Source organism: Pecten maximus, chromosome 2 (assembly GCF_902652985.1).
Source record: "Pecten maximus chromosome 2, xPecMax1.1, whole genome shotgun sequence".
Taxonomy (NCBI): Eukaryota; Metazoa; Mollusca; class Bivalvia; order Pectinida; family Pectinidae; genus Pecten; species Pecten maximus.
In genome coordinates, this window is record NC_047016.1 from 1,284,133 (window position 1) to 1,301,686 (window position 17,554).

Consider the following 17,554-nt stretch of genomic DNA (forward strand, 5'->3'; position numbering starts at 1 on the left):
CATGTCAATGATCTACCCTGTTTTCTACTAAAACTAGATACAAGCCTGGCTGCACAAACTCAATTAAAATATGTCATTTGACACTGTTTTGGTTTCCAGTCAGTAATGCTTTGAAATAGTAAACGATATGAATATATATTTTACCTGTAGATCAAAGAAGGTGTGTGCAAGCCCACACAATGTCAGTGTAAACAGCTAGCTTTGTCCTTGTTATGTTATGTAAGTTGACGTAGGTAGTAAGATAATGATCTAAAGATCTTTGCTGATGAAATTATTTCTGCACAAAACATTTCACGGAATGTGTGTTTGCACCTGAACAATGCAGTTATTATGTAGTTTTTGTACAAGAATGTATATTAGTGACTGCAAAAATTATCTCCATTTTTAAAGTCATAATCTATAATAAGACAAGAAATTATCTCCCTTTGTTTCCCATCATTAATTAGATTACCTCCCTTTATGAGTTTGTCATCTATAATTTGACAATAATTTGTCTCCCTTTGTTCCCCTCTGTACACCACTTATCTCACTTTTCACTGCCTTTGTTAAGTCTTGTAACAGTAGTTTTAATCAATAAACTGTCAGACCCGATCAGGTGTTAAAACTTATATCACCTACCGAACAGTAATCCTAGTTATACTGACCCTGGCATCTGTGACCTCATACTGACCCTGGCATCTGTGACCTCATACAGACCTGGCATCTGTGACCTTATACAGACCTGGCATCTGTGACCTCATACAGACCGGGCATCTGTGACCTCATACAGACCTGGCATCTGTGACCTCATACAGACTGGGCATCTGTGACCTCATACAGACCTGGCATCTGTGACCTCATACAGACCGGGCATCTGTGATCTCATATACAGACCTGGCATCTGTGATCTCATACTGATTCTGGCATCTGTGACCTCATACAGACCAGGCATCTGTGACCTCATACAGACCTGGGCATCTGTGACCTCATACAGACTGGGCATCTGTGACCTCATACAGACCTGGCATCTGTGACCTCATACAGACCTGGGCATCTGTGACCTCATACAGACCAGGCATCTGTGACCTCATACAGACCAGGCATCTGTGACCTCATACAGACCTGGCATCTGTGGCCTCATACAGACCTGGCATCTGTGACCTCATACAGACCTGGCATCTGTGACCTCATACAGACCAGGCATCTGTGACCTCATACAGACTGGGCATCTGTGACCTCATACAGACCAGGCATCTGTGACCTCATACAGACCTGGCATCTGTGACCTCATACAGACCGGGCATCTGTGACCTCATACAGACCGGGCATCACATCTTAATACTGAGACCAGACTTACTATACATTATATCTTAAAACTGGGGCCAGATTGACTATAGATTACATCTTAATGCTGAGGCAAGACTGACTATATATCACATATTATGCTGAGTCCAGACTAATTAACAAAACCGTTGACCTGAAAGTGACCACCTGACCTTGGGTCAAAATCAAGTGGTGTACTTCACCTATTTAACATTTATTTTCTCTTGAAACAGCTTCCTGATTTGAAGTGACATAGTATCCTAGTAGCTCTTTCTGACCAGTATGTATATATATACCCTTACAAGTGTACCAGTAATATATTGTGTTCTAGTCACACCAGGGTAGGAGTGGTGACATATCGAGTGTTATAGTCACACCAGGGTAGGAGTGGTGACATATGTAGTGTTTTAGTCACACCAGGTTAGGAGTGGTGACATATGTAGTGTTCTAGTCACACCAGGGTAGGAGTGGTGACATATGTAGTGTTTTAGTCACACCAGGTTAGGAGTGGTGACATATGTAGTGTTTTAGTCACACCAGGGTAGGAGTGGTGACATATGTAGTGTTCTAGTCACACCGGGGTAGGAGTGGTGACATATGTAGTGTTTTAGTCACACTGGGGTAGGAGTGGTGACATATGTAGTGTTTTAGTCACACCAGGGTAAGAGTGGTGACATATGTAGTGTTTTAGTCACACCAGGGGAGGAGTGGTGACATATGTAGTGTTCTAGTCACACCAGGGTAGGAGTGGTGACATATGTAGTGTTTTAGTCACACCAGGGTAGGAGTGGTGACATATGTAGTGTTTTAGTCACACCAGGGTAGGAGTGGTGACATATGTAGTGTTCTAGTCACACCAGGGGAGGAGTGGTGACATATGTAGTGTTCTAATCACACCAGTATAGCAGTGGTGACATATGTAGTGTTTTAGTCACACCAGGGTAGGAGTGGGGACATATGTAGTGTTTTAGTCACACCAGGGTAGGAGTGGGGACATATGTAGTGTTTTAGTCACACCAGGGTAGGAGTGGTGACATATGTAGTGTTTTAGTCACACCAGGTTAGGAGTGGTGACATATGTAGTGTTCTAGTCACACCAGTATAGGAGTGGTGACATATGTAGTGTTCTAGTCACACCAGGGTAGGAGTGGTGACATATGTAGTGTTCTAGTCACACCAGGGTAGGAGTGGTGACATATGTAGTGTTATAGTCACACCAGGGGAGGAGTGGTGACATATGTAGTGTTTTAGTCGCACTGGGGTAGGAGTGGTGACATATGTAGTGTTTTAGTCACACCAGGGTAAGAGTGGTGACATATGTAGTGTTTTAGTCACACCAGGGGAGGAGTGGTGACATATGTAGTGTTCTAGTCACACCAGGGTAGGAGTGGTGACATATGTAGTGTTTTAGTCACACCAGGGTAGGAGTGGTGACATATGTAGTGTTCTAGTCACACCAGGGTAGGAGTGGTGACATATGTAGTGTTTTAGTCACACCAGGGTAAGAGTGGTGACATATGTAGTGTTCTAGTCACACCAGGGTAGGAGTGGTGACATATGTAGTGTTCTAGTCACACCAGGGTAGGAGTGGTGACATATGTAGTGTTTTAGTCACACCAGGTTAGGAGTGGTGACATATGTAGTGTTCTAGTCAGACCGGGGTAGGAGTGGTGACATATGTAGTGTTTTAGTCACACCAGAGTAGGAGTGGTGACATATGTAGTGTTCTAGTCACACCAGGGTAGGAGTGGTGACATATGTAGTGTTCTAGTCACACTTGGGTAGGAGTGGTGACATATGTAGTGTTCTAGTCACACTTGGGTAGGAGTGGTGACATATGTAGTAGGAGTGGTGACATATGTAGTGTTTTAGTCACACCAGGGTAGGAGTGGTGACATATGTAGTGTTCTAGTCACACTGGGGTAGGAGTGGTGACATATGTAGTGTTTTAGTCACACCAGGGGAGGAGTGGTGACATATGTAGTGTTCTAGTCACACCAGGGTAGGAGTGGTGACATATGTAGTGTTCTAGTCACACCAGGGTAGGAGTGGTGACATATGTAGTGTTCTAGTCACACTGGGGTAGGAGTGGTGACATATGTAGTGTTTTAGTCACACCAGGGGAGGAGTGATGACATATGTAGTGTTCTAGTCACACCAGGGTTGGAGTGGTGACATATGTAGTGTTTTAGTCACACCAGGGTAGGAGTGGTGACATATGTAGTGTTTTAGTCACACCAGGGTAGGAGTGGTGACATATGTAGTGTTTTAGTCACACCAGGTTAGGAGTGGTGACATATGTAGTGTTCTAATCACACCAGTATAGGAGTGGTGACATATGTAGTGTTCTAGTCACACCGGGGTAGGAGTGGTGACATATATAGTGTTCTAGTCACACCAGGGGAGGAGTGGTGACATATGTAGTGTTCTAATCACACCAGTATAGGAGTGGTGACATATGTAGTGTTCTAGTCACACCGGGGTAGGAGTGGTGACATATATAGTGTTTTAGTCACACCGGGGTAGGAGTGGTGACATATGTAGTGTTCTAGTCACACCAGGGTAGGAGTGGTGACATATGTATAGTTCTAGTCACACCAGGGTAGGAGTGGTGACATATGTAGTGTTTTAGTCACACCAGGGGAGGAATGGTGACATATGTAGTGTTCTAGTCACACCAGGGTAGGAGTGGTGACATATGTAGTGTTCTAGTCACACCGGGGTAGGAGTGGTGACATATGTAGTGTTTTAGTCACACCAGGGTAGGAGTGGTGACATATGTAGTGTTTTAGTCACACCAGGGTAGGAGTGGTGACATATGTAGTGTTCTAGTCACACCAGGGTAGGAGTGGTGACATATGTAGTGTTCTAGTCACACCAGGGTAGGAGTGGTGACATATGTAGTGTTCTAGTCACACCAGGGTAGGAGTAGTGACATATGTAGTGTTCTAGTCACACCAGTATAGGAGTGGTGACATATGTAGTGTTCTATTCACACCAGTATAGGAGTGGTGACATATGTAGTGTTCTAGTAAGACCAGGGTAGGAGTGGTGACATATGTAGTGTTTTAGTCACACCAGGGTAGGAGTGGTGACATATGTAGTGTTCTAGTCACACCAGGGTAGGAGTGGTGACATATGTAGTGTTCTAGTCACACCGGGGTAGGAGTGATGACATATGTAGTGTTCTAGTCACACCAGGGTAGGAGTGGTGACATATGTAGTGTTTTAGTCACACCAGGGTAGGAGTGGTGACATATGTAGTGTTCTAGTCACACCAGGGTAGGAGTGGTGACATATGTAGTGTTCTAATCACACCAGTATAGGAGTGGTGACATATGTAGTGTTCTAGTCACACCGGGGTCGGAGTGGTGACATATGTAGTGTTTTAGTCACACTGGGGTAGGAGTGGTGACATATGTAGTGTTCTAGTCACACCGGGGTCGGAGTGGTGACATATGTAGTGTTTTAGTCACACTGGGGTAGGAGTGGTGACATATGTAGTGTTTAAGTCACACCAGGGGTAGGAGTGGTGACATATGTAGTGTTTTAGTCACACCAGGGTAGGAGTGGTGACATATGTAGTGTTCTAGTCACACCAGGGTAGGAGTGGTGACATATATAGTGTTCTAGTCACACCAGGGTAGGAGTGGTGACATATGTAGTGTTCTAGTAAGACCAGGGTAGGAGTGATGACATATGTAGTGTTTTAGTCACACCAGGGTAGGAGTGGTGACATATGTAGTGTTTTAGTCACACCAGGGTAGGAGTGATGACATATGTAGTGTTTTAGTCACACCAGGGTCGGAGTGGTGACATATGTAGTGTTTTAGTCACACCAGGGGTAGGAGTGGTGACATATGTAGTGTTCTAGTCACACCAGTATAGGAGTGGTGACATATGTAGTGTTCTATTCACACCAGTATAGGAGTGGTGACATATGTAGTGTTTTAGTCACACCAGGGTAGGAGTGGTGACATATGTAGTGTTCTAGTCACACTGGGGTAGGAGTGGTGACATATGTAGTGTTCTAGTCACACCAGGGTAGGAGTGGTGACATATGTAGTGTTCTAGTCACACCGGGGTAGGAGTGGTGACATATGTAGTGTTTTAGTCACACCAGGGGAGGAGTGGTGACATATGTAGTGTTTTAGTCACACCAGGGTAGGAGTGGTGACATATGTAGTGTTCTAGTCACACTGGGGTAGGAGTGGTGACATATGTAGTGTTCTAGTCACACCAGGGTAGGAGTGGTGACATATGTAGTGTTCTAGTCACACCGGGGTAGGAGTGGTGACATATGTAGTGTTTTAGTCACACCAGGGGAGGAGTGGTGACATATGTAGTGTTTTAGTCACACCAGGGTATGAGTGGTGACATATGTAGTGTTCTAGTCACACTGGGGTAGGAGTGGTGACATATGTAGTGTTCTAGTCACACCGGGGTCGGAGTGGTGACATATGTAGTGTTTTAGTCACACTGGGGTAGGAGTGGTGACATATGTAGTGTTCTAGTCACACTGGGGTAGGAGTGGTGACATATGTAGTGTTCTAGTCACACCAGGGGAGGAATGGTGACATATGTAGTGTTCTAGTCACACCAGGGTAGGAGTGGTGACATATGTAGTGTTTTAGTCACACCAGGGTAGGAGTGGTGACATATGTAGTGTTCTAGTCACACCAGGGTAGGAGTGGTGACATATGTAGTGTTCTAGTCACACCAGGGTAGGAGTGATGACATATTCAGCATTCTAGTCACACTGGGGTAAGAGGTGTGTGTGGGGGGGGGGGGGGGGGGGGCATGTAGTTCATACACCTTTTGGAAGAAGATTACGAAGAGTCTACACTGTCACTATTGTCAGCAAGAAGGTATTTGCATTAACATTATGACGTCACTGATGGTGCGGTATATGTTGATAACTCATTTAATTAAATCATTTTTATTTCTTTCCTGAACTTCCACCAACAATAAGGTCTGAAAGATGTTTGTTAGCTTCAGGAACAAAATAACTCACCTCCCACCACCAGTGTGTAGACAGGCGTGTCAACTCATTAGTACGTTACCTGTAGGACAGGTGTGTCTGTCTCAAAAAATGACCACATCAGTATCAACCACAGGGGCTTGGCACGATTTTCCAAATGATAGTCTATATATATATGTATATAGATACTATATACATATATATATAGACTATCATTTGGAAAATCGTGCCAAGCCCCTGTGGTATCAACCACATCGCCTATATTAATATATATATAGTGTAAGCTAAAATCACATCACCCACACACTCAAACCATGAAGCTTCTCCATCACATGTACAAACTATATCACATTTCAACGTTAAATCACAGGTGTATATATAGCACTCATCTCTCTACGCCAATTTGTCAGTTATTATTGATGGTATATACCAAAAATACAAATTCATGACAGTGTCATTATCTTAATGATCATGAACTCACACATGTTACAAATAACACAGATCAAAGTGCGTTCCTGGATGTTTTACTGATGATTATTTTATGTCATATGAAGGATTTTTTTTACTTTAAAAAGGATGTGTTTGCGTTAACTTTCTGCACACTCATGAAAGTGCACAGAATCTACGGCTTTTTTTCTCCATATATTAATTGATCTGTATCCTGATTAGATATCTGTTCGTTGATAACTTTCTCTAAAAGAAACTAGTCTCGGAAATGTATTGTTTGTTACCGATCATTGACCTGATGGCCCTTATCTGTTCTGTGATTTGTTGAATCGAACGTTCATGTTAAATGACTTGTACAAGCATTTCACAATCAACTGATTTTAACCATGCAACCTCTTTATTGCTATTGGTATCTCTAGAAACAAGCTAGGTTTCCCCTCATAATCACTTCAACCAGCTCAACAAGCACGGCCACATTTATAGGCCTATTTCTTGAAAACGATGCTAGAACCAATCAGAAGTACTGTAAACCTCCGGTTAGTTTGAACACGCGGATAGATCGAACACGCTTTTTTTTCAAGAAAAACAATATTTTTTTAGCTACTAATAGTTCGAACTCTGGATGTTTATAACTGACACTATTTCAGATAGTTCGAACATGTCAAATTGTAACGTAAAGTAAGATTTTTTCCTGCAAACTGCATTGAAAGCTCCATTGACCCGGTCCCGACGACCATCCCAGAAAAAAATGTCAAGACTTAAATTTGATCAACAGGCATGTTTTGGTTATTAGATTGTATGCGTGATCATTGGAATGCGTCTGTGATTTAATATATGCCACAAATTTTAGCGTTAATTCAGTTTTTTACATTGCAAAATACACCACACACGAGACAGCTGCAAATATAGGCCCCGACAATGTATAAATAACATGCGATATTTGTATTCACGGTTGTTATAGCAAACTAAGAAATCATGCGTGTATTTTCAAATATAGTGTTTACTTAGCATCATTATTACTGTAAATCACTTATATTTCGCGAGTACTTAATTTCGCGAACTCACCTAATTTGACTTATTCGCGAATACATAATTTCGTGAATTCCGATCTCATAATGACTTTAAATTCGCGAATGACGTTATATTGTCTAACAGATCAGCGATTTTCCCATGTTGGTTGCCATTTTGTTTATGAGAGTCATGTGACAGTACAAGAAAAGTCATGTGATTCAATCATGTGATATCGGTGTCTGGCCATACTGAATTGTATTTACCGTATCTGTATACATGCTAAATGGCTTACAAAAGCGGTGTCAGACATTGAACAAAACCCACAGCTCATTAAGAATGCCTGGAAGATGACGGGACTACAATAGGTTGTGAGTTAACGTACATTGTAATTAACGTACGTGTCGGCGATGATAGCTATATGTGGCACGTAAAAGTCATATGCCGAAATTACATGATAATTTTGCATGATCATAATGATATCGAATCCTGGCGAAAAGAGGTAACAATCTAAGCCTGAATTTCTCAGCTTTATATTTATTATTCAATTCTGAGCTTCAATCATGACATCTGCCACCTCACATATACTCTAATATATATCACAAATCAACACAAACAAAACTGTATACAGCAAAATACTCCTCCCTATGACCTCAACACAGGATATCCTCCACCCTCAAAAGTCATTGTAGATCCGAACATGTGATTATGTGATACAACAGTAAAACATATAATCATTAACGATCCCAGTAAATTCCTGTTTCTGTTAGACATATATATATAGCCTGTATGATATCCATACCTTAATATAGGTTTAATATTAGAGACTGTGTGACCCTGATATAGGTTTAATATTAGAGACTGTATGACCCGTCCCCTGATATAGGTTTAATATTAGAGACTGTGTGACCCTGATATAGGTTTAATATTAGAGACTGTGTGACCCTGATATAGGTTTAATATTAGAGACTGTATGACCCTGATATAGGTTTAATATTAGAGACTGTATGACCCTGATATAGGTTTAATATTAGAGACTGTATGACCCTGATATAGGTTTAATATTAGAGACTGTGTGACCCTGATATAGGTTTAATATTAGAGACTGTGTGACCCTGATATAGGTTTAATATTAGAGACTGTATGACCCTGATATAGGTTTAATATTAGAGACTGTATGACCCTGATATAGGTTTAATATTAGAGACTGTGTGACCCTGATATAGGTTTAATATTAGAGACTGTATGACCCTGATATAGGTTTAATATTAGAGACTGTATGACCCGTCCCCTGATATAGGTTTAATATTAGAGACTGTATGACCCTGATATAGGTTTAATATTAGAGACTGTATGACCCTGATATAGGTTTAATATTAGAGACTGTATGACCCTGATATAGGTTTAATATTAGAGACTGTATGACCCTGATATAGGTTTAATATTAGAGACTGTATGACCCTGATATAGGTTTAATATTAGAGACTGTACTGACCCTGATATAGGTTTAATATTAGAGACTGTATGACCCTGATATAGGTTTAAATTAGAGACTGTATGACCCTGATATAGGTTTAATATTAGAGACTGTATGACCCTGATATAGGTTTAATATTAGAGACTGTATGACCCTGATATAGGTTTAATATTAGAGACTGTGTGACCCTGATATAGGTTTAATATTAGAGACTGTATGACCCTGATATAGGTTTAATATTAGAGACTGTGTGACCCTGATAAAGGTTTAATATTAGAGACTGTATGACCCTGATATAGGTTTAATATTAGAGACTGTATGACCCTGATATAGGTTTAATATTAGAGACTGTATGACCCTGATATAGGTTTAATATTAGAGACTGTATGACCCTGATATAGGTTTAATATTAGAGACTGTATGACCCTGATATAGGTTTAATATTAGAGACTGTATGACCCTGATATAGGTTTAATATTAAAGACTGTATGACCCTGATATAGGTTTAATATTAGAGACTGTGTGACCCTGATATAGGTTTAATATTAGAGACTGTATGACCCTGATATAGGTTTAATATTAGAGACTGTATGACCCCTGATATAGGTTTAATATTAGAGACTGTATGACCCTGATATAGGTTTAATATTAGAGACTGTATGACCCTGATATAGGTTTAATATTAGAGACTGTGTGACCCTGATATAGGTTTAATATTAGAGACTGTATGACCCTGATATAGGTTTAATATTAGAGACTGTATGACCCTGATATAGGTTTAATATTAGAGACTGTATGACCCTGATATAGGTTTAATATTAGAGACTGTATGACCCTGATATAGGTTTAATATTAGAGACTGTATGACCCTGATATAGGTTTAATATTAGAGACTGTATGACCGCCCTGATATAGGTTTAATATTAGAGACTGTATGACCCTGATATAGGTTTAATATTAGAGACTGTATGACCCCTGATATAGGTTTAATATTAGAGACTGTATGACCCTGATATAGGTTTAATATTAGAGACTGTATGACCCTGATATAGGTTTAATATTAGAGACTGTATGACCCGTCCCCTGATATAGGTTTAATATTAGAGACTGTATGACCCTGATATAGGTTTAATATTAGAGACTGTATGACCCGTCCCCTGATATAGGTTTAATATTAGAGACTGTGTGACCCTGATATAGGTTTAATATTAGAGACTGTATGACCCTGATATAGGTTTAATATTAGAGACTGTATGACCCTGATATAGGTTTAATATTAGAGACTGTATGACCCCTGATATAGGTTTAATATTAGAGACTGTATGACCCTGATATAGGTTTAATATTAGAGACTGTATGACCCTGATAAAGGTTTAATATTAGAGACTGTATGACCCTGATATAGGTTTAATATTAGAGACTGTATGACCCTGATATAGGTTTAATATTAGAGACTGTATGACCCGTCCCCTGATATAGGTTTAATATTAGAGACTGTATGACCCTGATATAGGTTTAATATTAGAGACTGTATGACCCTGATATAGGTTTAATATTAGAGACTGTATGACCCTGATATAGGTTTAATATTAGAGACTGTATGACCCGTCCCCTGATATAGGTTTAATATTAGAGACTGTATGACCCTGATATAGGTTTAATATTAGAGACTGTATGACCCTGATATAGGTTTAATATTAGAGACTGTATGACCCGTCCCCTGATATAGGTTTAATATTAGAGACTGTATGACCCTGATATAGGTTTAATATTAGAGACTGTATGACCCGTCCCCTGATATAGGTTTAATATTAGAGACTGTATGACCCTGATATAGGTTTAATATTAGAGACTGTATGACCCCTGATATAGGTTTAATATTAGAGACTGTATGACCCTGATATAGGTTTAATATTAGAGACTGTATGACCCTTCCCCTGATATAGGTTTAATATTAGAGACTGTATGACCCGTCCTCTGATATAGGTTTAATATTAGAGACTGTATGACCCTGATATAGGTTTAATATTAGAGACTGTATGACCCTGATATAGGTTTAATATTAGAGACTGTCTGACCCTGATATAGGTTTAATATTAGAGACTGTATGACCCGTCCCCTGATATAGGTTTAATATTAGAGACTGTATGACCCGTCCCCTGATATAGGTTTAATATTAGAGACTGTATGACCCTGATATAGGTTTAATATTAGAGACTGTATGACCCTGATATAGGTTTAATATTAGAGACTGTATGACCCTGATATAGGTTTAATATTAGAGACTGTATGACCCTGATATAGGTTTAATATTAGAGACTGTATGACCGTCCCCTGATATAGGTTTAATATTAGAGACTGTATGACCCTGATAAAGGTTTAATATTAGAGACTGTATGACCCTGATATAGGTTTAATATTAGAGACTGTATGACCCGTCCCCTGATATAGGTTTAATATTAGAGACTGTATGACCCGTCCCTGATATAGGTTTAATATTAGAGACTGTATGACCCTGATATAGGTTTAATATTAGAGACTGTATGACCCTGATATAGGTTTAATATTAGAGACTGTATGACCCGTCCCCTGATATAGGTTTAATATTAGAGACTGTATGACCCTGATATAGGTTTAATATTAGAGACTGTATGACCCCTGATATAGGTTTAATATTAGAGACTGTATGACCCTGATATAGGTTTAATATTAGAGACTGTATGACCCTGATATAGGTTTAATATTAGAGACTGTATGACCCCTGATATAGGTTTAATATTAGAGACTGTATGACCCTGATATAGGTTTAATATTAGAGACTGTATGACCCTGATATAGGTTTAATATTAGAGACTGTATGACCCTGATATAGGTTTAATATTAGAGACTGTATGACCCTGATATAGGTTTAATATTAGAGACTGTATGACCCTGATATAGGTTTAATATTAGAGACTGTATGACCCTGATATAGGTTTAATATTAGAGACTGTATGACCCTGATATAGGTTTAATATTAGAGACTGTATGACCCTGATATAGGTTTAATATTAGAGACTGTATGACCCTGATATAGGTTTAATATTAGAGACTGTATGACCCTGATATAGGTTTAATATTAGAGACTGTATGACCCTGATATAGGTTTAATATTAGAGACTGTATGACCCTGATATAGGTTTAATATTAGAGACTGTATGACCCGTCCCCTGATATAGGTTTAATATTAGAGACTGTATGACCCTGATATAGGTTTAATATTAGAGACTGTATGACCCTGATATAGGTTTAATATTAGAGACTGTATGACCCTGATATAGGTTTAATATTAGAGACTGTATGACCCTGATATAGGTTTAATATTAGAGACTGTATGACCCTGATATAGGTTTAATATTAGAGACTGTATGACCCTGATATAGGTTTAATATTAGAGACTGTATGACCCGTCCCCTGATATAGGTTTAATATTAGAGACTGTATGACCCTGATATAGGTTTAATATTAGAGACTGTATGACCCTGATATAGGTTTAATATTAGAGACTGTATGACCCGTCCCCTGATATAGGTTTAATATTAGAGACTGTATGACCCTGATATAGGTTTAATATTAGAGACTGTATGACCCTGATATAGGTTTAATATTAGAGACTGTATGACCCTGATATAGGTTTAATATTAGAGACTGTATGACCCGTCCCTGATATAGGTTTAATATTAGAGACTGTGTGACCCTGATATAGGTTTAATATTAGAGACTGTATGACCCTGATATAGGTTTAATATTAGAGACTGTATGACCCGTCCCCTGATATAGGTTTAATATTAGAGACTGTATGACCCTGATATAGGTTTAATATTAGAGACTGTATGACCCTGATATAGGTTTAATATTAGAGACTGTATGACCCCCTGATATAGGTTTAATATTAGAGACTGTATGACCCTGATATAGGTTTAATATTAGAGACTGTATGACCCGTCCCCTGATATAGGTTTAATATTAGAGACTGTATGACCCTGATATAGGTTTAATATTTGAGACGTATGACCCTTATAAAGGGTTTTAAAATTTTGAGACTGTAGACCCTTTATAGGTTTAATATTAGAGATGTATGACCCTGAATAGGGTTTTAATTTAGAGATGTTACCCTGATATAGGTTTTTAATATTTGGACTTATGACCCCGATATAGGTTTTTAAATTGGGGTAGACCCGTTGGTTTAATATTAGAACTGTATGCCCCCCATTTAGGTTTAAAATTTTGGACTGTATGACCCTGTATGTTTTAAAATTTTGAGACTGTATGAACCCCCCCCAAAGGTAAATTAGAGATGTATGACCCCCTGATATAGGTTTATTAAGACTGTATGACCCTAAAGGTTTTAATATTGAGACTGTATGGGCCGTCCCCCATAAGGTTTTATTAGAATGTATGACCCTCCCCTGGGGGGATTAATAGGTTTAAAATTAGAGATGTAGACCCCCCGATATGGTTTAATTTAGAGACTGATGACCCCCCGATATAGGTTTAACTATTAAGAGACTGTATGACCCTGATATAGGTTTAATATTAGAGACTGTATGACCCTCGATATAGGTTTAATCATTAGAGACTGTATGACCACGTCCCCTGATATAGGTTTAATATTAGAAGGACTGTATGACCCGTTCCCCTGCTATAGGTTTAAATATTAGAGACTGTATGACACGTTCCCCTGATATAGGTTTAATATTAGAGACTGTATGACCCGGATATAGGTGTAATATTAGAGACTGTATGAACCGTCATGAATAGGTTTAATATTAGAGACTGTATGACCCTCCCTGATTATAGGTTTTAATATTAGAGACTGTATGACCCGTCCTCTGATAAGGTTTAATATTAGAGACTGTATGACCCTGATATAGGTTGTAATATTCAGAGACCGTTATATGACCCTGATATAGGTTTAATATTCGAGACCTGGTATGGACCCTGATATAGGTTTAATATGTAGAGACTGTCTGACCCGTCCTCTGATATAGGTTTAATATTAGAGACTGTATGACCCTGATATAGGTTTAATATTAGAGACTGTATGACCCTGATATAGGTTTAATATTAGAGACTGTATGACCCGTCCCCTGATATAGGTTTAATATTAGAGACTGTATGACCCTGATATAGGTTTAATATTAGAGACTGTATGACCCGTCCCCTGATATAGGTTTAATATTAGAGACTGTATGACCCGTCCCCTGATATAGGTTTAATATTAGAGACTGTATGACCCTGATATAGGTTTAATATTAGAGACTGTATGACCCGTCCCTGATATAGGTTTAATATTAGAGACTGTATGACCCTGATATAGGTTTAATATTAGAGACTGTATGACCCTGATATAGGTTTAATATTAGAGACTGTATGACCCGTCCCCTGATATAGGTTTAATATTAGAGACTGTATGACCTCCTGATATAGGTTTAATATTAGAGACTGTATGACCCTGATATAGTTTATATTAGAGACTGTATGACCCGTCCCCTGATATAGGTTTAATATTAGAGACTGTATGACCTCCCCTGATATAGGTTTAATATTAGAGACTGTATGCCGTCCCTGATATAGGTTTAATATTAGAGACTGTATGACCCTGATATAGGTTTAATATTAGAGACTGTATGACCCTGATATAGGTTTAATATTAGAGACTGTATGACCCTGATATAGGTTTAATATTAGAGACTGTATGACCCTGATATAGGTTTAATATTAGAGACTGTATGACCCTGATATAGGTTTAATATTAGAGACTGTATGACCCGTCCCCTGATATAGGTTTAATATTAGAGACTGTATGACCCTGATATAGGTTTAATATTAGAGACTGTATGACCCTGATATAGGTTTAATATTAGAGACTGTGTGACCCTGATATAGGTTTAATATTAGAGACTGTATGACCCTGATATAGGTTTAATATTAGAGACTGTATGACCCTGATATAGGTTTAATATTAGAGACTGTATGACCCTGATATAGGTTTAATATTAGAGACTGTATGACCCTGATATAGGTTTAATATTAGAGACTGTATGACCCGTCCCCTGATATAGGTTTAATATTAGAGACTGTATGACCCTGATATAGGTTTAATATTAGAGACTGTATGACCCGTCCCCTGATATAGGTTTAATATTAGAGACTGTATGACCCTGATATAGGTTTAATATTAGAGACTGTATGACCCTGATATAGGTTTAATATTAGAGACTGTATGACCCGTCCCTGATATAGGTTTAATATTAGAGACTGTATGACCCTGATATAGGTTTAATATTAGAGACTGTATGACCCGTCCCCTGATATAGGTTTAATATTAGAGACTGTATGACCCTGATATAGGTTTAATATTAGAGACTGTATGACCCCTGATATAGGTTTAATATTAGAGACTGTATGACCCTGATATAGGTTTAATATTAGAGACTGTATGACCCTGATATAGGTTTAATATTAGAGACTGTATGACCCTGATATAGGTTTAAATTAGGACTGTATGACCCTGATATAGGTTTAATATTAGAGACTGTATGACCCGTCCCCTGATATAGGTTTAATATTAGAGACTGTATGACCCCTGATATAGGTTTAATATTAGAGACTGTATGACCCTGATATAGGTTTAATATTAGAGACTGTATGACCCTCCCTGATATAGGTTTAATATTAGAGACTGTATGACCCTGATATAGGTTTAATATTAGAGACTGTATGACCCTGATATAGGTTTAATATTAGAGACTGTATGACCCTGATATAGGTTTAATATTAGAGACTGTATGACCCCCTGATATAGGTTTAATATTAGAGACTGTATGACCCTGATATAGGTTTAATATTAGAGACTGTATGACCCTGATATAGGTTTAATATTAGAGACTGTATGACCCTGATATAGGTTTAATATTAGAGACTGTATGACCCTGATATAGGTTTAATATTAGAGACTGTATGACCCTGATATAGGTTTAATATTAGAGACGTATGACCCTGATATAGGTTAATATTAGAGACTGTATGACCCTGATATAGGTTTAATATTAGAGACTGTATGACCCTGATATAGGTTTAATATTAGAGACTGTATGACCCTGATATAGGTTTAATATTAGAGACTGTATGACCCTGATATAGGTTTAATATTAGAGACTGTATGACCCTGATATAGGTTTAATATTAGAGACTGTATGACCCTGATATAGGTTTAATATTAGAGACTGTATGACCCTGATATAGGTTTAATATTAGAGACTGTATGACCCTGATATAGGTTTAATATTAGAGACTGTATGACCCTGATATAGGTTTAATATTAGAGACTGTATGACCGTCCCCTGATATAGGTTTAATATTAGAGACTGTATGACCCTGATATAGGTTTAATATTAGAGACTGTATGACCCTGATATAGGTTTAATATTAGAGACTGTATGACCCTGATATAGGTTTAATATTAGAGACTGTATGACCCTGATATAGGTTAATATTAGAGACTGTATGACCCTGATATAGGTTTAATATTAGAGACTGTATGACCCTGATATAGGTTTAATATTAGAGACTGTATGACCCTGATATAGGTTTAATATTAGAGACTGTATGACCCGTCCCCTGATATAGGTTTAATATTAGAGACTGTATGACCCTGATATAGGTTTAATATTAGAGACTGTATGACCCGTCCCCTGATATAGGTTTAATATTAGAGACTGTATGACCCGTCCCCTGATATAGGTTTAATATTAGAGACTGTATGACCCGTCCCCTGATATAGGTTTAATATTAGAGACTGTATGACCCCTGATATAGGTTTAATATTAGAGACTGTATGACCCTGATATAGGTTTAATATTAGAGACTGTATGACCGTCCCCTGATATAGGTTTAATATTAGAGACTGTATGACCCTGATAAGGTTTAATATAGAGACTGTATGACCCCTGATATAGGTTTAATATTAGAGACTGTATGACCCCCCTGATATAGGTTTAATATTAGAGACTGTATGACCCTGATATAGGTTTAATATTAGAGACTGTATGACCCGCCCTGATATAGGTTTAATATTAGAGACTGTATGACCCTGATATAGGTTTAATATTAGAGACTGTGTGACGTCCTGATATAGGTTTAATATTAGAGACTGTATGACTCCCCTGATATAGGTTTAATATTAGAGACTGTATGACCCTGATATAGGTTTAATATTAGAGACTGTATGACCCTGATATAGGTTTAATATTAGAGACTGTATGACCCGTCCCCTGATATAGGTTTAATATTAGAGA

The 17,554-nt window shown here is 38.3% G+C and overlaps 1 protein-coding gene across 1 annotated transcript in view; it reads right to left on the minus strand.

Annotated features, from left to right (window-relative positions):
- The window catches only part of LOC117344284 (ral guanine nucleotide dissociation stimulator-like 1), a 57,527-nt gene that overhangs the window by 34,316 nt on the left and 5,657 nt on the right, over window positions 1-17,554 (minus strand). The window lies entirely within an intron of this gene.